Genomic DNA, 21589 nt, shown 5'->3' on the forward strand with positions numbered 1-21589 from the left:
TCTGTCCTGGAAGAATCTTAGCATTTTTGGACATGAGCCTTGTGTATTTTTTCAGCAGCTGAGCCCGGATAGTCTCTGTGGTCCATGGCTCTGCTGGACAGCAGGGAGGAGTTCTGGGATGGTCTGTGATTCATGGGGGCTTGGTAGGGCGTTTTTATGACCTAAGTAGTGACAGTACCAGAGATGCTGACAAGGATTGGGAGTTGCTACTGGCTCCTACTACTTTCTGATGGACAATAGACACATTTCACAAAAGCATGTTTCACAGTAGTGACTGGAAAGGATGTGTCCCAAAAGAAATGACAGGAATTTAGCACAATTACATTTTTTCAAAGTGAAAAATTCATGTTTACCATATGCAGAGATATTGATTGTTTCAAAAAGTGACAAATTATTTACACACAGCATAAATAGCTTGTGTGATAACAGAAGTGAGGTAGGAGGTGGGATTACTATATATAATTTCGTGTATCTGCAAATATATGTGAAGTCTGTGGACAGCAGTTTACATACATTGTGAATTGCATCTATAAACATAGTTCCTCTGTTTGAGTGGGACAGTATTGCAAGGAAGTAAAACACTGAGAAACACATATACCCACCCTTGGGCTTTCCCCTGTCCCATTATGAGATCAACAGGTTGAAATTCACAGTAACTGCTGCTTATTTCTACACATTACTTCCTGTCCCAACCTGTTTTCCCAATGCAAAATTCTCCCTGACAAAATGTGAAGAGGAAGGATTCGTAGGTATGTGCTACTGCTGCAAACCTTGAGTAACAGTAATCGATCAAATACGTCATAGTGGCAGCTAATACTCTGGAGCCAAACTCCAATGACTCAGAGTTCCCTACATCCAATCTGTAGTTGGAGTCAAATGTAGATGAAGGGGTCCATAAAGTGGCTTTACATATATCTACCCTGAATGCAACCATCTCACATACAGATCTACTGTGTACCACGCCTGGTAAGTCTGTGTCTTATGAACCTTGAGCCATAGAACTCAAACTCCTAATCCATTCACTCAAAGTCCCATTTGAAGCCTCTTGTCCCTGTCGAGAAATGCCAAAAGTAATTAACGGGTTTCCGACATAGTCAGGAATGCTTCTTGGGCTTTGGCAGAGGAGGAGGTGGTTTGGTATTTTGGCCATTAAACAGAAAGAGTGGATTCAATTTACTACTTCAGCTTAAAAATGAAAATGTCTCTGATGTCTCCTTTAGAATGGTCTACATGGACAATCTGGCTGAAAAGAAAATGTTCAAGTATTGTCCCCAAACAACCTATTTCTAAAGATTGGCATATAAGGAAAACTAGCCTTTTGGGTCCCCTCTGCCTTCCAATTGTTACGGTAAATATATTGTTGATTCGTAATATTGGATTCTGTGGAGAAGGATGGGGCCTTCAAAACGTCATATTTTACAGGAATCTGGCTCACATCTCCATATCTGAAAATAGTTCTGAACAATCCACCCCTTCTTGAATGGCTGCTGTTATGATTTGAATGTATGTACAAGTGACTGAGATGCATATATTGCAGGAACTGCAGCTCTTGCAGCAAGATGCAGTCCAGAGAACCCTCTATTTTAAGAAGCCGCCACCTTGTAATGCACCAGATTTGCCACTGACATCCTCTATAATGACAGAACATCTCCAAGCCAGATTATCTATCTTTGGGTCAACCTTGGCAACTGATGGTAGCTCTAAGCCCCCTTAGCAAAAGGATACAGACATGATGAGGAGAGACACGCATATTCAGAAGGTTCGCAAGGGGGCAGTTCTGGTCAACACATTAAAGGTTAGGAGGCCTGGCCATGGGAACCATACATAATACCCCACAGCCGTTCCTTAGTGAGAGTTGGCAATGGTCCCCTGGACAACTATCTAGTCCTCCTGAAGCTGTACCCCAATTTGTAAAGGGTAAGGGGCCCCTTCCATTTTGAGAATGAGTTACCACCACAACTTGGGTGTCTGTAACTTTTCAATGGTTTGTGACTGGAATTCCAGTTGCAAACAATTCATACAAAGGGAACACGATCCTTCGAAATTGTGATTGGATATCGATTTCTAAACCCATTTAAAGAGTCGGTAAAACTTGACTGACTCATAAAAAGGGTTTAGTCCATATCAAATAATTTTGGGGTGGTCGTAAACTCTCTGCTATTGTGAATTGGAGTGTTTATGGCTGCTAAAATTTTAGAACATCTGGCCCCTTGTACTTTGGCCCCCATTCTGAGTGACTAAAGAATACAGAGGATGTATTTCCTGCATCCTGTATTACAGAATCCTTGGATCTTGGTAACTCCAGGCTGTGGGAATGTCTTGGTATTCCTAATGGCACTCTATTTGTCTCATGAGAAAGGAGGAGTTACTGCAGGAATTGGTGTTTCCGATTCCTGGTGCCATTCGGCATTTTTTCTCACTCAGGCATTTGAGTAAGATTGTGTTAGTGAAGGTCTTGGGGTGAAGATTTGGAAGTGTGTCTTTTACCGCAGAAAATGTGATCCCATTCAGTCGGTGACTGCTGTTACCGGACGAATAGAGATTAGCAAACCATTCAGAGGGAAGACATTTTTAGAGCTGGACGGTAAATAAACTGTGCCTATGAAATACCTTCAGATACAAATATATCTGCTGAGGAAGACTGGACAGTACAGAACAATTGAATCATTGGCGTTGGAAACATAAATTATCACCGTATCCAGATCTTTTTCTTAAACATCTTTTTGGGATTAAAGACTGCCCAGTATAGTGGAACACAATGAAATACAGATCCGTAGAAAATGGACAGGAAGAAATGAAATGAAATGAAAATTTAATTTATAAAGCGCACTACTACCCTGAGGTGTCTAGGCGCTAGGTTCGAAGAAAGGAATGTCTACTATTTGTAAGATATGGCGGAGGCTGAGATTGTTATCTTCATTGCACAGAGTGCTAAAAAGCTCAGCACATAAAAAAAAGTTTTGTTTATGTTTATGGGTGATTTGGTGTGTTTCACCTCAGCTAAAGTTGAAGAAATCAATGCATACAGATGCCAATGGCACGCTTAGGATGGGGCAAGCAATTTGCATATCTTTTCTTCAGAACAGTGAAGGCTCTTCAAGGGACATAAAATTAGGGATAGGCAGTATTTTGGCAGGAGAAAGGAAAGTAGGACAAACTTCATCATTTTGATTTTAATTTTGTCTCCCTCCCGAGTTTGAACTCCCAAACAGAGATCCAAGACACTTTTGCCTTTATAATCATTGCAAGAATCTGGATAAGAACACTTTTGAGGGACAAAAAACCCACTGAATGCAAACTTGTGGAGATGACCTGTTCATAACAGCCAAGACTGCTCTGGCAGGGAATGGAAGAAGCAATGATATATCTCTTATCGAATCCCCATGAACTCAAAACACATTTTAGGCTGCTATGGAATTCAGCAAACAGGATCTGGGATTGGAGATTTGAGTTTCCATACCACATTACTTGCAGTGATTAATTTTCATAAAGGGGTGAAGGCTTCCCAGACATATACTGTTTTTTGTTTATTATTTTGTGCAGTTTTTTTATGTAGGGCAAAATCGACCCGAAGATATTGGAGTACTATACATGAGCACCAGTTGCATTAAAACAAGGACAGCTTCATTCTCTGTGTAGGACGTGCTCACTGCCAGTCACCAAAAGATGCTGCCTAAATGTCCATGGAGTTGTCTGAGTAGAAGTAATTTTGAGGAATTTGCCTTGATGTTTCTTTTGGGAGGAAAGTAACAATTTGCCCTGCGTCTGACTGGGATCTGCAGCAGACATTTTGACTCTGGGATGGGCACAGCTATGCAAACAGTATTAGTTTCGTTTTGTAAAGGCACAGTGATGAAACATGTAAATCTTTCACCCCATGTTCTCTGCTGTGAATGTTTACTTTTTTGCGGGCTACTTTGTAAAATGCACTGTTCATGCGGCACAGTTTGCTCGCTGTGCTGTGATGGAGTTTACAGGAATAGCACACTGTGCCCTGTTAAGCTTGACTAGCTCAACCAGTGTTTACATTCTGTGCTGTGCAGTGAAAAGGAAAACTGCAAGCATCAAAACACAAAGAACAACCAACACCGCTGCCGGGAAATGGACTCAGCAAGTGTGACACTCATCTGACACTGGCGTTTTGGTCAATCTCAGTTTGTATCAGTGCTTAATTTGTAAAATACTAAGTGCCAGGGCTCTGATCAGAAGGCCAATGCAGCTTGCACCACCCATCGCCCCTGTCATCACTGTCAAAACAACTACTAACCCTCTCTCTTGCATGTAAATGCGACAGTAAAGATTATTCCAGGTCCCCAAAGGTAAAGGAATAGCTGGGGGAGGCAGGTATTAGTCATTTTTTAATGTATATTGTTTCTCTAAACAGCTGATATACTGCTCCTTTCTAAATTACATGAGCAGCGCCACCTTGTGGCAGACTGCCCTAAGTGTGGTGTTGACAATTAGGTGCGTGTGCCGAGCACCGGAAACCAATTAAGTGCCAGTGCTCAGCTCCGGCTCAAATTAAGCACTGGTTTGTATCCTTGCATTTGCATGCACCTATTAGGATCAGTGCTGTGCACCTAGAAGTCTCAAAACCCAGTGTAAATTTGCTTAAAAAGGGAGGTGTTGGTTGACCATGACAAAGTAATTTGTAGCATGGTATTAACACTAGGTCTTAGAGTATTTTTTTTTACCTCCAATATACCTGAATTCAAATCACTGTGCAAATCTGCAATTTGCACCAAGTTCGTATCCAATGCTAATGGGCCAAAAAAAGGTGCACTAAAGGCTGCAATTGTGCAGTGGATCCTGAATATGTGTGAAAGTTCGGGTCGTTCTCCCATTTTGGGCTATAAAGCTGCCTGAACTATTTATAAAAAAAGATTTCCCCCAATTCGCTGAATTTATTGAGATCATCCCTAATTAACATTCACATTCAATCTGTTTCAAATGTAATGTAAGGCTGTATTAATTATGAGTTGCACGGTGCTGGGGCATGGAAGTCTTTTGAGGGCTCTTTGTCACCTCTGGCACTGCTCTTATGACCCCCTGGCCTCAGAGGTCACAAAGGCAGCACCAGTCACAAAGGAGCTGGACTCTCTGGGACATTGTTGTCTTAAGAACTTTTGAGGCCTGGGCAAGTCATATTTTGGGGCCCACTGTTCATAACTTTACTGCCCATTTTTGGGAAAGGAAGTCTCCATGATACCATATCAAATTTCCCAAATGGGGTTCATGCATAAACAGTTGAAATGTGTCTTTCCAGGGCCCCCAAAAATCCTTAAGATGCCCCTGGGCAAAACAAGAGAGACTCAGAGATAGAGATAAGCAGAGGGGAGAGAGGCTGAGATACAGAAATAGACGTGGGTGAGCTAGGGAAATGGAAGGTTTACTTGCCCAGGGGGCTCCTTGGAAGGTGTGGGCCTTGGGCAATTGCCCACAATGCTCATGCTTCAAAACTTCTCTGCTCTGAGAGCAGAAAACAAAAAATATAAACGTGATTCAAAGTCAAAGTCAAAGTCAAAAGTTTGCTTTATTCGGTTAAAATTTAAAACCATCAAAGCACGATACAATAATTCATGGTACGGGCATGTACAGAAAGACACTCCCAAAAAACTATAATACAAAACATTGGCGCAAAACACAAAAAAAGTATGTCCAATACATACATCTAATTAATTACAATTCTCTAAAAACATTTCTATATCACATTCCAAATATCATGATTTAAAAAAAACGGTTCTCAGAGGGCCTAGGGATCATTAATAATGGGAATTAAACCATATTTCTGCGCCTAATAGCACTTGTAATGAAGCTTGCTACCCTAAAACATACTACCGGGGAATCAAGCACTTGCAAATAGACCAATGCAGGCCTCACTTGTACAAAGTTTAGTTTCTTCAGGATAGGCACAATGTACTTTTTACGGGGTAAAGAGTAAAATTCACAAAAGAAAACCATGTGCAACAAATTTTGTTCGGAAGTGTTATCACAGGGGCAAGGCCCCAAGGATCCTTCTTTGAAAAAACCCTTAGGGTAAGCCAAAAGCCAGGGAAGCATGCCATGTTTAAACCTTATTAATAAAAACAGATGAAAAGGTTTGTTTATGAAGGTCAGGTAAGATTGAATCCCTCTGCCTGTACTCAGCATGACAAACCTCCTAACTGTCGGCTTTCCCAGTTCTTCTTCTTCCCTTAATGACATGGCTTTACTCAAGAATAGATTCTTCAAGGTTTTTATTTTCATTTTACTCAAAGTGCATGGCCTATCAAACAATTCAGGGCACCCAAGTGACTTCAAATTATTTCTAACATAACTAAACCAAGGGATAGACATAACCCCATCAAGAGACAGGCAATCTTGTATGATAATTTGTCCTAAATTTGGAGGTTGCTGAGCCCACACTCTGAGCCACCCAAGTAATGGTGCGACAGAAATCTCATCAGTAAGGTAACCCATCCCGAGGTCTTCGTGAATATTGAAAATTGGAGTGGAAGGAGGAAGGGATAGCAGCTTGCGGAAAAAACTATTTTCTACTATTTGCATTTCTGCTGAGGTCTTATAACCCCATACCTCACTGCCATATAGAGCCATAGGTATGCACTTAGCTCTGTAAATTTTCAATAATGTTAGTAATGGTCTACACCCCAAACGCTTTGCAAAACCCAACAACGCCCCTGTGGCTCTAGCAAAAATGTTCTTTTTTTGGGAGCGTTGCATAACCCAGGAACTTTTATCATCAAATAGAATCCCCAGATATGGGAAAGTCTGTACTTTTGTGAGTTCCTGACCATTACAATAAAATGTAACCCTTTTGGCTCTTCCAGCACCTATTGTCATGGAATGTGATTTTTTAAAATTAATTAATAAATCTAAAGAGACCATAAAATCATTAAATCCGTTTAAAAGCACTTGCAAACCTTGTGCGGTTCTCGCCAGTAAAACAGTGTTGTCAGCATATAGTAACGCGGGAATCAATTTTGAGCCGGCTCTAGGAATATCTAAATTCGATGAACTTAAAACCTCACCCAAATTGTTGATGTAAAGCAAGAAAAGCAGGGGTGCAAGAATGCACCCCTGTCTAACCCCTCGCTTCACCTGCCAAACGTTTGAAAGACTCCCATCTTCACTATAGCGGACGACAGCGGTAGTGTCCTCATGCATGATGGCCAGGAAGGATATCAAAACTGGGTCAAGCCCCAAAACAACCAATAAAGCCCATAATTTTTGACGGTTAACAAGGTCGAAAGCAGTGGACAAATCCATAAAGGCTAAATGAAGGTCCCCCTGCTTCACGACCGTGTATTTCCCAATTATAAGGTGCAAATTAAGGCATTGACCCACTGTACCCTTACCCTGTCTAAACCCGTATTGAAGGTCGGAAATTATAGACTTATCTTCCAACCAATTTGTTAAGCGAGCAAGAACAACTTTACCCAATATTTTCATGGCGGAGTCCAAAAGAGAAATGGGCCGGTAACATGCCGGATCTTCTCTTGATCCTTTCTTGAATAGTGGAACAATCACAGCTTTGCCCCATGATTTAGGTACACCAGCCTTAGAGGCAGCATTAAAAACAACAGTTAGAAGTTTTGCACAGAACCCTGGGTCTGCCCGATAAAGATCCGCGGGAACGCCATCCGGGCCTGGGGCTTTACCTTTGGCCATTGTATTAATAGCCTTTATCACTTCTTCTTCATAAAAAAGAATTTTCGAGGCTAAAATGCTATTCACATAGTTCACTGTGCCAGGGTCATCAATTTCTGAGTAAAGGCCACTGAAATGGTCCACCCATTTCTCTGGTGGGATTAAACAATCCTTATTAGTATTCTCCAGCTCATTGAAAAGTGGGCTGTTAATCACCTTCCAGAACTGGGTACTGCTTGTCAGAACACTAGCGTCAGACAGTTCATCCCATGCCAGATTTCTTAACTGGGTTTTCCTAAGCTTTATAGATTTTTTATACATCCTTCTTGCCTCTACAATCTTTTTTGGATCTTTTTCGCTTCCTTTCAGTACTGACATCAGCTTGGCGTGGGCACTGGAACAGGCATGGTCAAACCAACTTTTAAATTTCTTAGGCCTTGGTTTGCCATGGATTAATAAATTACCCGAAGCTTGTTTGGTTATCCTGTCGAAGGCATTAAGAACTTCCATTGGAAGCGATTCTGACGACAGACATAAACTAAAATCCTCATTGTTATTATTATATAGATTCTCAAAGAAAGCAACCGGTGTAATAACGTCCCATCTCAAGCGCCTACCCTGACTAAAAGAAACTAGGTTTGTATTAGATGTCGAAGGCAATAAAATTTCCTTTGCTAAGGCATTTACATTAATTTCCATTGTAAGCGGATTGTGATCGCTTAAAGGATTTTCAATAACACAAAACGGACCTACCATGTTCCTCAGTGGGTAAGGTATAAAAATATAATCAATCGTACTGTAATGACCCTGACCCGTGAATGTAGGAACACAAGACAAAGAATCTTGGTCCGGTGTATATAAGTGAAGAGCAGAAATAAAACTCTCCAGATATATCCCACCCTTAGAGTGTTCAAAGTGAATAGGCACTTGCCCACATGTATCATAATTACTAAAACCGTAACAGTTAAGATGACATACATGAATATTAAAATCGACAAAAAGTAAAAGAGAATAAGGTGTGACGCTTCCTGTATCATACTCGTCCAGGAAAGTGTTCAGTGCTTTCAGGTGCTCTAATTCATCAGACCTGACAAATGAATTATAAAAATTTACCACTAAAAAGGAGGGCAAATTAAGCCCTTCCAGCTTTACTGCCAAAATGTGTGGAGAATTGGTCACTATCAATTCCACCTTATGTAAAAGCTTTAAACTAAATAGTAACAGGAGACCCCCTCGTGCTCTCCCCATAGCGGAAGGGACTGCAAATTTAATAAAAGACTGAAACCCATTGTCAAGAATTCCTGTCATGCGAGGGGAGGAAAACGGTAACCAGCGAAAACGGACTACATCTCCCAGGATGCTTAGCGGTTGAGAGGTTATGTAAACAGGAGAGCTGTTACATAACTCAAGGAAAACACGCCCTCATGTAAACAGGAGAGCTGTTACATAACTCAAGGAAAACACGCCCTATAAAGGGAGGGACCGTGAGGTCCAACGCTGTCGGATATTGTGTTTACACCGACGTACCTGCTTAGTGAAGAGCAGTGTTCCGGAGTGGTGCTCCAGTAAGGCAAGAACGGAGGTAGGTCGAGTCGTTACTCCCTGGGCCGTGTCTTGCCCCATCGTCACCTGTGAAGGACCCGGAAGCTCTACCGGATAACCACTGAGCTTCGCTTTTTTGACTCGGCTGAGTCAAAGCGCAGTGGCGCTTTTGCTGGTTGGAGTCGTAACTCCCAGCCCGACCAGAGATACAGGGACTGCCAGCTGTAACGCACACCAGGAGGTGTTTGCCGCGTTACAGACTCGGAAGTCCACAGGATCGATCGAGCGGCTGCTCTCGGTTCAGTCTTCTTTGCTTGTGATTGGGGTATCGGTGACGCATCACCAGGAGGTGACTCCGCGTCCCGGTGCAGTCTGAGGAAGAGGTTGAGCGGCTGCTCCCTTCAGGTAGAGACCCCGGCTGGGTGTTTCCCTGACTCCTCGATTCTCCCCAACACTCTTCGTGCCCCTCACAGCCTACTGATTGGCGTTGTCGGCCATTTCATTTCTGCCCTCTGTTGGCATACGCCGGGATCGGCGTATATGCAGAGGACGGTTAGGACCATCCGTGCTGTGGGCTGGTAACGTACTTAGCCTGGAGGATTCCAGTGACTATAACCTTTGTTTATTCCTTGTATTGTTTTTGCCTTCATTAAAATAACTAAACCTTCACAAGTGGTTGCGTTCTCATTATCGTGTCTGTTAAACGATCCTGAGACGTTCAGGGCGTTACACCCATCCAGATAATAAGGGTCATTCGCCTCCCAGGTTTCTTGAAGGGCAATAATATGATACGATGAAAGAAAGCCCCTCCAATATTTGTCCTCTCTTTTTGAACGCAAGCCCGCTATGTTCCATGAAAGAATGGTGATTTTATCCGTCTCTATGATACCTCCCCCGCAATCTAACTCTTGTGTTAGAAAATTATCTGTGCGAGGCAACAAAGAATGAGAATCAACTTCCCCACTCTGATCGGACACTGCGACATTCAGGTTACCAATAACATCTGCAGGAGTTATACAACTCCCAACCAGCGGGACGTTATAAGAACTCCCCTGCACAGTTCCCAACTGATTAACAACCTGATCAGGTAAAAAGGTATCCAACAAGTCGCTACCATCCTCCCCATGTACCATAATCGACCTTGGTGATAAAGATCCATGATGTTTAAATGGAACTACACTGGCTGGAACGTGATTCATTTCTTTCTCGTTTATGTAAAAAACATAGGGGCATATTATCAAGGGCGGCGTTAAAATTATCGCCGCTTTAGCGGCAGAAAACTGCTGCTAAGGCGGCGATAATGGGCTTGATATTATGCCGCAGGGAATTCCAATAGAAGCCCATGTTGACACCAGAACCTGGGCTTCTATTGGAATTCTCAAGGGCATATTATCAAGCCCATTATCGCCGCTTTTAGCAGCAGTTTCCTGCCGCTAAAGCGGCGATAATTTTAACGCCATCCTTGATAATATGCCCCATAATCAGGAGTTCCAGGCTGCTAGGAAATGGTTGAAACGTGTTACTGTCTCACTTTGTCAGCCAGCAATAGCCCTACGAGGCCTTGCAGGCCCCAAGCTCCCCTATGTACTGAGTATGTTTGTCCGGTAGACTGGGGATCTTAATGTTTGTCCCCACTCCTCTTTAGTAGAAAAGGAAGGTATTAGAAGGACGTGTATCTATAGTAGGCTTTCCCGCTTTTCCAGTTCTGCTGGTTTCTAGCTGCCATTTGTGGGCCTGTGAACTGTCCTGCCAAAAGTTTACGAATGCATGATAGTTTCACCCTGCAAACTGTTCCAGTATAGAAGACATTCACAATTAGTGTTTTCTTTGAACTTTTTCCATTTACTCCAGGGTTCACTTATGTTGCCTCCTTCAGCATTGTGTTATTGCCAAGCATTCACTTTGCTTGATAATGATGTTTTCGTATTTTTAGTTTGCTTATGTGTGAGTTTTTAATGCTTTCTATGCAAAGCCATTGACATTATGTGGCAATGGAAAATTAAATTATGCAATGTGGTTGACTCAATTATGTGGCAAAAAAAGACAAATTAGACGTCATAATGTGTGCTCTTATGGTGGTACGGTTATTACTCCATTTTGTAATTTGAATATAGGTTAGGCAATATTTTATTGTAATTGTAATTGTAATACTAATTACACAGTCCGAGAACAAACTGAAGACAGGCATCTCTATCACCACCTTTAAGTCACGCCTGTCTGAGATCAATCAGGAAATGAATGACCATAAGGAGTACCTGACTAAACAAAAGATCCACCAACTTCAGAAGGACGTGAAAAGATTCGATAAAGAGAAAATCTTTCCATACACGAAAGAAGACTATGTCAGTCAAACCCCTGAGACTTCGGATGATGCTAGTAGCAACCACTCATCAGGCTCGAGTAATAGCAATTCCAGCTATGACAATAGACAACCAAGGTACCGAGGAGGATACAGACAACCTCCCCCACCTCCTCCCCTGTTTCAAGGCTTCCCGGGCCTCCCTTATCAACCACCTATGTATCAAGGACCATGGATGGGTCCCCAACCTCTTTGGAACCACCCACCAGGACCCCACCAGCCCATACCTCAGTATAATCAATTTCCGAACCCACCTTTTCTAAACAGAGGGAGGGGCAGAGGAAGAGGCAGGAGAAGAACAGGAGGAAAGAATGTCCAGTGGCAAGACCAGGACAGGATGACTCTCAGGAGCAAGTCAACGAAACCCTAGTAGTGAATCTGTCATCAAGATCACTGACCCCGGACGAACAACAACTCCTGGAGAAAGGTCTTGGTTTTGTTCCAACTCCCAGAGAGGATGATTTTAGACTCCATCAGGAACTCCACCTTTTCTTCAGGAAAATACGTCTCAAGGCACTCTTTGACGGTAAACCTGCTCCCCCGGTAGTAGGGACTGGTTTGAAGAATAAATCCAGGTTTACCCCCACTTCAGCTATGACTCCCAACGAAGTCCTCACTTTCGAACAGGCAGTCCTTAAAGAAGTCACCGAGACCAGAGTCACTGGCCATCACTACGATAACCTATCCAAGGCAGAACGAAGTACCCTGACAAGTCTTGCGGATGACCAGACGATCATCCTCAAACCAGCTGACAAGGGCGGCGCGATCGTCATCCTCGACAAAAGAATCTATGAAGCAGAATGTGAAAGACAACTCACAGATACCAAATATTACCACCTCATTGAAACGGACCCAACGTCACGCCTTGTGAACAAGATACAGAGCATGACCACAGAAGCTGAGGCTGAGGATTGGATTTCGCATGATGAGGCCCTTTTCCTGAATCAAACCAACCCACGGACACCGTATTTCTACTGCCTTCCAAAAATCCATAAAGGCATGAATCCTCCTCCGGGACGACCCATAGTCTCGGGTATTGATTCCCTACTTGAACCTTTAAGTAAGTTCTGCGACTTCTTCTTACGACCTTTAGTCAGCAAGACACCCACTTACCTTAGAGACACCATGGAGGTACTCAACTTGATACAACTTTTTGACTCCCCTGAGACGATTGACTTGCTCGTGACATTGGACGTTGAGGCACTTTATACGAACATCCCTCAGGACGCCACTCTAGCAGTCCTTGAACGTGCCCTACAGAATGTGGACCCATGGCCATACATCACTCCGATACAGTTCATCTGCAACTGTGCTCACCTTGCACTTAAAGAAAATTTCTTCGCATTCAACAATAAACTTTACCACCAAATCCAAGGTACATGCATGGGCAGCACCTTTGCGCCGAGCCTGGCATGTCTCTATATGGCCGACTTGGAGGAAGCAAAAATCAGGACACCTTCCAACCCATTCCATGAAAACATCCTCCTCTGGCGCCGATACATCGACGACATCCTCATCTTTTGGAGAGGCAGTGTAGAGGAGTGTACCGCCTTTTTCACTTGGATGAACACAATTGATCCCTTCCTCAGATTCACAGGAACTCACTCCCCTGAATCCATACCATTTCTGGACCTCCTCATCACACTAAAAGAGGGTGGGCTTTACACTACCAACTACAAAAAACCAACGGACAGAAATAGCCTTCTACTCTATCAAAGTCACCACCCCAAATCACTGAGGGATAACCTCCCTGTGGGTCAGTTCCTACGCCTAAGAAGAAATTGCAACACCCTTACGGAGTTCGAGACACAATCAACCATACTGAGTAAAAACCTCACTGCTAGGAACTACCCAACTAAGATCATAAAAACAGCTCACAAGAGGGCAAGAAACAACCATCGCGAATCCCTGTTGGAAACGAGAACAAGACCGGAGAACACCGCACTTACCTGCGTGACTTCGTTCACCCCCCGCTCCAATACTATCCAAAAAATAGTTAAAAGACACTGGCGAATACTCAGTACTGGGACATTTGATCCGGGACCTCCCCCCCTGTTTGCCTTCAAACGCACCCAAAACCTGAGGGACATCCTTGTACATACACGCCCCAGAACCGTCCCCAAACCGCCTACTACACTCTGGCACTTACCTCCCATCTCTGGCCATTTTCCCTGTGGGTCGTGTTCCTGCTGTCCTCAAACTAGATCTACTAAAGAGGTTGATCTAGGTATGTCTAGACCATGGCAATTAAAACGACATACTAACTGCAACTCCAAGAACTGCATCTATCTACTGACATGCCCCTGCGGACTCCATTATATCGGGATGACATCAAGACCTGTCAAAACCCGTATTGGGGAACACAAGAGCACAATAAGATGCAAACGTACCCAGACAAGGCTGCAGAACCATTTTCTAGAACATAACCACTCCCCTGAGAGCTTACGTTGGGTTGTCATAGATCACAACCCTACCTGGTCTGCCGGGACCCTCTTCAAAACCGAACAACGATGGGTCTTCAGACTTAAGTCTAATGTATCTGGCCTTAATGACGATATTCCGTGGAGCACACTCCACGCGTGATGCTATAACCTATTCAGTAACATTGCACCTTCTACCTGCTGAGCCACCATAACAGAGCATACATAGATGGTCCCAACATAACGACTGTGGATCACCAAACCATATGCATCCCACACCCACCTCATATGGTTAGATGTGATATCGATACTCACATTTCCCCTGACCCCACCATTGAGGACACTAGCCCCTACCATACAGCTATATAAATAGGTTGAGATGATTTACCGTTCCAAGATGGCCGCCACCTCTTTGTGAGACGTAGATGAGTCCCAATATTAGAACTCTGAATCAACTACTCATACCCAATCCACAGCTACAGCTTATGGCTACATGGGATACCTTTACCCACACTAACCCCACCACTCACGATTACAGCCTTTATCAGACAGGAATAGGAAAATGTCCGGACATTTTACCGTTCTAAGATGGCCGCTACCTTCTCTGAGACGTTATTGAGTCCTTTCTCAATACCTACTCTACCTCCTTGACCAATTAGCTTTGAGCATATAAAATGCGAGATCGCCGTACAGCTTTACCGGCGACTCTGGAGGCACCTTAGGTTATCGACGCGATTTCCCGGGGCAGATGTAAGTACTTTGTACGCTATGTAGCGATTGTCGTTATAGTGTTTGGGTCCCTTGTCTCAGACGACGTGGCTATCCTTGGCTAACCCGTGTGCGAGCCACTGTACCTACCCCACAACAACCCACCCCACCCCCAACCCATGACTTATGCTGCTTAGTTTAACCTATTACATCCACAGCTGTAGCCCCCGCCCCAGTTTGTCAAGATCCGGTACAGCTTGGACCCTGACTTCTTGCGGGTAGGATTGTTTTTCCAACCTTTGTGTGAAAGCATGTGTCAATTCTCAACGTCGTTTTCACGTGCCTCTCACACCTGTTATTTGCATTGTGACATGCCCAGCACCTGCAATTCTTGGCATGATAAACAGCACGCACATGCCTAATTCATAAGTGCTCACCCTACTACACCTGGGCTACGTTATTGAATCATTGCCAGGGATACATTCCCAGTACATTCCGCCTCACTTGTATGAGTAAGCCAATCATCCACTGGTGTGTGCACAACCTAGGCACCTCGCACACCGTTCTAACTGAGTCTGGCATATGTCACCATCACATTTAGGCTGGTTCTCTCTGTAGGGACAATTTACTGGCAATCTATGTAACCTCAATTGCAGTTTGCGTTTGTCTTGTTTTTTTAAAATCCCCAGTGTTGGGCACTTCCACTGACGTTACACAGGGCACGAGCACCTATTCCTAGCACGATTACGGCAGGAATATTTTCCTTATTGGTGCATGCTTCTTGAGCCCTCTACCGTAGGAAGCCCAACATTACTTTTTATGTTTTATTCTCTCCCTCTCCCCCACAGGTTCGACGTCTAGGACACGAATAACCCGTGATCCTCCAACTATCCTTTTTTGTGTGTCTCTGGGATTACAGAATACTCCCCCTCTTTTTTCTGAATCCCATCCCTTACTTTGTAATCACCACCTCGGTCCTGACGAAGCGCTAGGATCCATTAGGGACCGGCAACAGCGCGAAACATGTTGACCACCACTTGTACCCCCTCTCTCTCACTTTAAACCCTCACTCTTACGGGTCGAGAGTAGTGGGACGTATTTACCGTTTTTCCCCACTCTGTATGTTTATATAACATCAATCCCCGTTAATTTTTAATAGACCTCCTGGGCCCACCAATAAATAGTTAGGGCACCATTAGGTCTTTTTAATTTTCACCACCACACACCCCCCCTCCCCACACACCCACACGCACAACTACGGCGACTCCACCAAAAGATCTCCGATAGAGAGCCCTTTTAGGGCCCGTGAGGGACTGCAGCGCCACCCCCACGAGGAGCACAGCCCGATGATGATGCTTTGCACCCGCAAGGGTGTGTGAGGGCACTTCTAGTACCATCCAGGAGTCTCTAGTCTCCACCACATTACCACTTGCGAACCTCATCTGAGACAACTTGTCATTTCCCCTTTTCTTCCCTGCTTAGTAGACCATACTGGCATATATATTTCTTTAGGAACTGTTACCTTAATTTGTATGTGGATTGATTTCAGGAGCACCGGTACAGGACCTTCTCCCTCTCCTACTTATCCCGCTCCTTGTCCCCCCATTCTCTTTACAGTGTGTATACATTGTAATTACATATCAGTTTGTATACCTGATGAGGAACCAAAGCACATTAGTGGATGGATAGTATTCTACAAAGTGTGGGAGTACTTGCTTGAAACAGCGGTCATTTGCCATGTGCCTTACATGGGAAGTGTTTTTGGTTCTGTGGGTGTGACCAGAGTGGTGTTCTCTCAGCGGTGTATGCAATTCAGTGTTAAAGGTGCAGTGATGTCACTTCCTTTGATGCTACGGGGCCAAAGGCCACATGGCCACTTCCACTATCCTTGTCATTTTTGTGAATCGATGTCCATGAACTGGGCCGAATTGAAAGCACAGTAAATTCAAACACGGCTTTACCGTTTCAATGTTGTGAAATCACCTAGTACAATGCAATTGCATGTAAAACCACAATGCTTTGGGAAGGTGTCATTTGGGGTTGACTTTTCCAGCCTTGAAACCACTGGGCATGCCTACTTAAATGTGGTTTTACTGTATATACAGTGCAGGTGCTAAAATTATGCGGGTCGGTGCTTGGAGTAGTTGGCAAGGTTAGTGGGTCGGGGAGTAGGGGAGGGAAAGGGAACTTTTGCTTTAGAAAGAAAAGCGCTATTAGACTTTTCTTCTGCTACAGCTAAAATCTCATGTAATTTTTCCAGTTGAAAAATTGGGTCAGATTCTTCCACAGAAGTATATCCAGGTGTGGAGAAACTGGACCAGTAATAATCGGCTGGTGCAAAATTAACACATGCAAGCATGCCTTAATCTCGTTCCGCTTGACGTGATCAGGCTGTATATCTGTTTTGAGTAACAACCTCTTGCATCACCATTTCTGTCTATAACCTACATTTTATAAATGCCAAACAGCTATCCATGTGGAAGGACAATTCAACGTAGCGTCAGCCCCCTTTACCAAGCTGCCATCATCAACCCAAGGCATCAATTGCATGATGGGCTGAGATGAAAATTTACTAATCATATAGCAGAATCCTCGCCTTTGCTTTCTCCAGCCTGGCCAACTCCCACCTTATTGAATTTGGAAAACCCCATTTGCCATTCAACTGTACATGGCAAGATCCTGAGAGATATTGGTGTTGTGGTGGTCTTGGAGCCATAAGACTCAGACCATCAATCAACCAGGATTTGTAGACCACGGCTGCATCAACCAACCCAGACTGAATTGCTGGTAGCCGCAGTGTCAGCCTCACAGGAGCTAAGGGATTTGCCAGGAATTAGCCTAGCAGGCAATGGGGTGGCCTCTAGACATACAGTGAACCCCTGGTAGACAAGGATGATGTCATATCAGTGCTACACTTCACCCGGGTTCTACTTCGGATCACCCCCATCAAAAGGGACATCCACAGAATATGCAGCATTGGCAAGGGGTTTCCCCTTTGCTGTCAAGAGAGAGAGGATGTAGTCTTATGGCTAGAGCGGTCGACCACGATGCAGGGGAACCGGGTTCGAGTCTCGGCAAGGGCGCTCAACATCCTGTGATTCTGGGCAAATCACTTAATCTCCCCGTGCCTCACAAAAATTAATGTGTCCATCTGTAACAAAACTGGTGCTCATGTAAAGCGCTCCGATACCCAGTGTCTCAGGTCTAGTTCGCGCTATATAAAAATCTGAAAAAAAAGACGTCTTGTAAGTGGTCTGCTCAGAAGAATTATGAATATCACCCCATGCACTGCTGCACATACATGACAGTGCTGAGGTCCCTGTTAGTACCCAGGAGGCAGGCAGCATGAAAGTGGTATGTAACAGTTCTATCTTCTACCACGAGGCTAAGCAGGGGCACAAGTGCAAAGAGGAATAAATGCATAGCAGAGCCTTCCACGCTATGCTGCACTTCGCCCGCCATTTTCCACCCATTGCTTGGCTGCCTCTCTAAGTAAGTGGTATATCATCTGGCAGCCATGGCGAAGGATGTGATACCTCTGCCTCGTCTAAATAGGGGTCTTATGGACATAAACGTATACCTATTGCTGGGAAATTAGATGCAGTTAAAATATATCTTCTTTGTAGCTTTTACTTTCCATAATAAATGATTTTACATGTAAACACTCATTGACCTGTACAGTCTGTGGAAATGGTGACTGTTGGTTTCAGTTTCCCACACCTTGAATTGCAGCTGTCTTAAATAATCCTCCAGAATCATTTACAGCCAAACGGTAATTGCACAAACCTTGAATCTCTATGAGAGATCCAGGGGACCAGTCAAAACTATTGTGGCACAGCTGCAAGGCAAACTCATTTCTGACATTTACTAAGCCTAGCAAAACCACTTTGCGCGGCTTTACATGGTATAGTAAATGGAAAGTAATGCGCAGAGCAATGCCTTGAGTTACTTTGCATCAGGTAGGCGTTACATAGGTGGAGCTTCGGCATTTCCATTCAACCACCCATGTATTTTGAATCAAACCCATATTTACAAAAACTTGTACACGTTGCCTGGATTTGAGCCAAAATGGTGAACTTGCCCGACAGAGGAGTAACAAGGGTAAATATTTTTATTTCTTCCACTTTCCATTTGTGCTCCAATCTGCAGCACACACGTAAAGAGGAATACGCCTCTGTGGATTGTTTTTGTGCAGCAAGGTGTCTTTTCCTACACAGAAACAATTGTGCTAGTGACGCAGGCACCTTTGCACCATAATGCAAGGGGGCCTGCGTTGGTGCTAGGCAGCACACTGTGTGTCAGTGCAAGGAGAGAGCAGAAATGCTCCATATCTTTGTAAATATGGAGCATTTCTACCCTCTCCCTTTCATGCAACGCAGTGCAGCAAGTTCCTTTGCTGTGCCGCGTTGCATGAAATATTAAATGTGCCCCTTGATTCTAACCAGCAGATTTGATATGTCTGCTGAATGACAAAAAAAGATTGGCCCAGGTCTAACTTACAGTTATTAGCCCAGGCAGATTCAATATCAAATTTATATTTCGAAAATGTGATCCCACCCATCTTTCTCCCAATTGAATTTCTTTTTATTTAACAGCTTAATCAACAAACAACAAAGGAAAAGATCAGAAATTTACTCCCACAGGATTACTTCTTTGTTAAGGGCTAATTTCAAAACTTTGAGGGTTTCACGCAGTATCCAGGAATTCCAGGTAAGTCACAGATTTTATAGTCAATGTGTAAACATGTGTGCATTTGTAAATACTATGTGGTGGGTAATTGCCATGGCAAAATGTTGCACAAATTGTCATCACAGGACTTCATTTGGTGTCCAACAGTGCTAGGACCGACATCCAACCCACCACCCTCGCCAAAAACCTTGGGATCATCCTCGACAGCAAACTCAAAATGACCGCCAAAGTCAATGCTGTCACGGCCTCATGCTTCCATACCCTGAAGATGCTGAGGAACATTTTCAAATGGCTCCCAATCAGCACACAGAAAAACATCACAAATGCCCTGGTCACTAGCAAGCTGCACTATGGGAACCCCCTCTATGCCGGAATCAACAAAAAGAGAATGCTGCAGACCGTTCAGAACTTGGTCTCAGAATCACTCTCAACCTCCCACGTCACACTCACATCACAACACACCTGAAGGAGCTCTACTGGATCCACCATCCACATACAAGCGCAATTCAAACTCCTCACCCACAGTTTCAAAGCACTACATAACACAGGCCCTGCATACCCCAACAATTACATCTGCTTTCACAAACCTTTCAGACACCTCCGCTCGTCCAGACTCCTAACGGCACAAATCCCACACATATGGAAACCCAAATCTGGAGAATGAGCATTCTCCTACATCGCTCCTGAAGCATGGAATGATCTGCCTCTACACATAAGAATCTCTTCCTCACTTGTTGAATTCCACAAGAAGCTGAAGTCCTGTCTTTTCGAGTAATCCCACAAGGCTCTAGGTGTGCTGTACTCACACCCGCTCAGTGCCAGGATACCCTCCCTGGTGATAGTGTGCTATACAAGTCTACAGAACATAGCATAACAAACGTGCATCTGAATGTGTATTTTTCCCAATAGAAAAAACGCTTCTTCTACATATACCTCTGACATGACGTGTTTTTCTCTGGTGCAGTCTGGGGCAGAGTTTTTTCTACAGCCGCCACAAAACTATGGAATAATAAGCCTGCTACACTTAGGAAAATCTCTGCTCTCCCTCTTTTTAGAAAGGCCCTAAAGACCGAGTTATATGTTGACAGTAATTTCTACGTTTATAAGTTTGTAAATAGTTTGGAAGTCTGATTCACCTTTTGGAATCTCCCCTTGGCTGGTAGTGATTGGTTCAGTCTCTCAGTGCCAGAACACCTTTTAGGTATTTGTGCTCTCTACAAAATCCTTCACTAACCATAACATGACTTAAAAAGAGTATTTCCTTCCTATTCTCGAACTGGAGATGCACCCTCTCACGGTTGTTGTCGCTAAATTGTCAAGGGTATAAAAAATTACATTAACCTCCCTCTAACTTCCAATGACATCATAGGGATGACTCCTTGACACACCCCTCGACCCTCATCAGCAAGCGAAAATGGAACCACAAACAGTAAAGATGGCCCATCCAGGCGAACTACTTTGTTAACCTGACACTGCTTGCTTCATTCAATAAGAAGCGAGGGCAGTGTCAGGGGTGCCCAAGAGAAATCAGGGATAGCAGCTGCTCCCCACAAACAAACCCATTTGATGATACTGACATAAGATTGCTGAGATTCCACAACACTGGCCGAGTTTCTGCATCCATTTGGCACAATGCAAATGTACAATGATACATTCCTTGATTTCATTAGTGTGTATTTTTTGCATTTGAATTAAACTCAGGTATGCAAACATGGGTTTCTAATCGACTTCTTAGAGCTTAAAAACAAAAATGAAAATTACTTGGTCATGCCTGGACAGGTAAGAAGGGACGCCCTGGGGCTCTCAGTGTCTGTCGATGCTGCAGCACGCGCGCATACATGCATCAGTGAGCATTTAAAAAAAAAATGCATCAAACAAATGCTGCTATGCCTGAAGGTGGAAAGAGCTCACAATGTGTAACCTTTCTCCAAAGCTCTTTGCAATCTCTTGTCTGTAAAGCTTGGTATGATTTGAGAATAGAGAGTGGTTACTGGCGGTAATCTGAAAAACACCAAGGGGTTCTGAAAGAGACGTGCAGTACAGTTTGTGTACTAACTAGCAAGGATTGCGACGTGCAAGATCGGTATGGTTTATGCTATGTGACCTGCCGATAATGCGCCTCTGATGATAAAAGGCGCTGTGCAATGCGCCATCAATCAATCCTGGTATGATACGTGTTGACTAATGTGCAGTTACTTTGTATCGTACTGTGACACCTGAGATA

At 43.8% G+C, this 21589-nt stretch overlaps 1 protein-coding gene across 1 annotated transcript in view; it reads right to left on the bottom strand.

Moving 5' to 3' along the window:
* The window catches only part of LMCD1 (LIM and cysteine rich domains 1), a 327439-nt gene that overhangs the window by 172890 nt on the left and 132960 nt on the right, over positions 1 to 21589 (bottom strand). The window lies entirely within an intron of this gene.

The sequence above is a fragment of the Triturus cristatus genome, chromosome 9 (assembly GCF_964204655.1).
Source record: "Triturus cristatus chromosome 9, aTriCri1.1, whole genome shotgun sequence".
Lineage (NCBI taxonomy): Eukaryota > Metazoa > Chordata > Amphibia > Caudata > Salamandridae > Triturus > Triturus cristatus.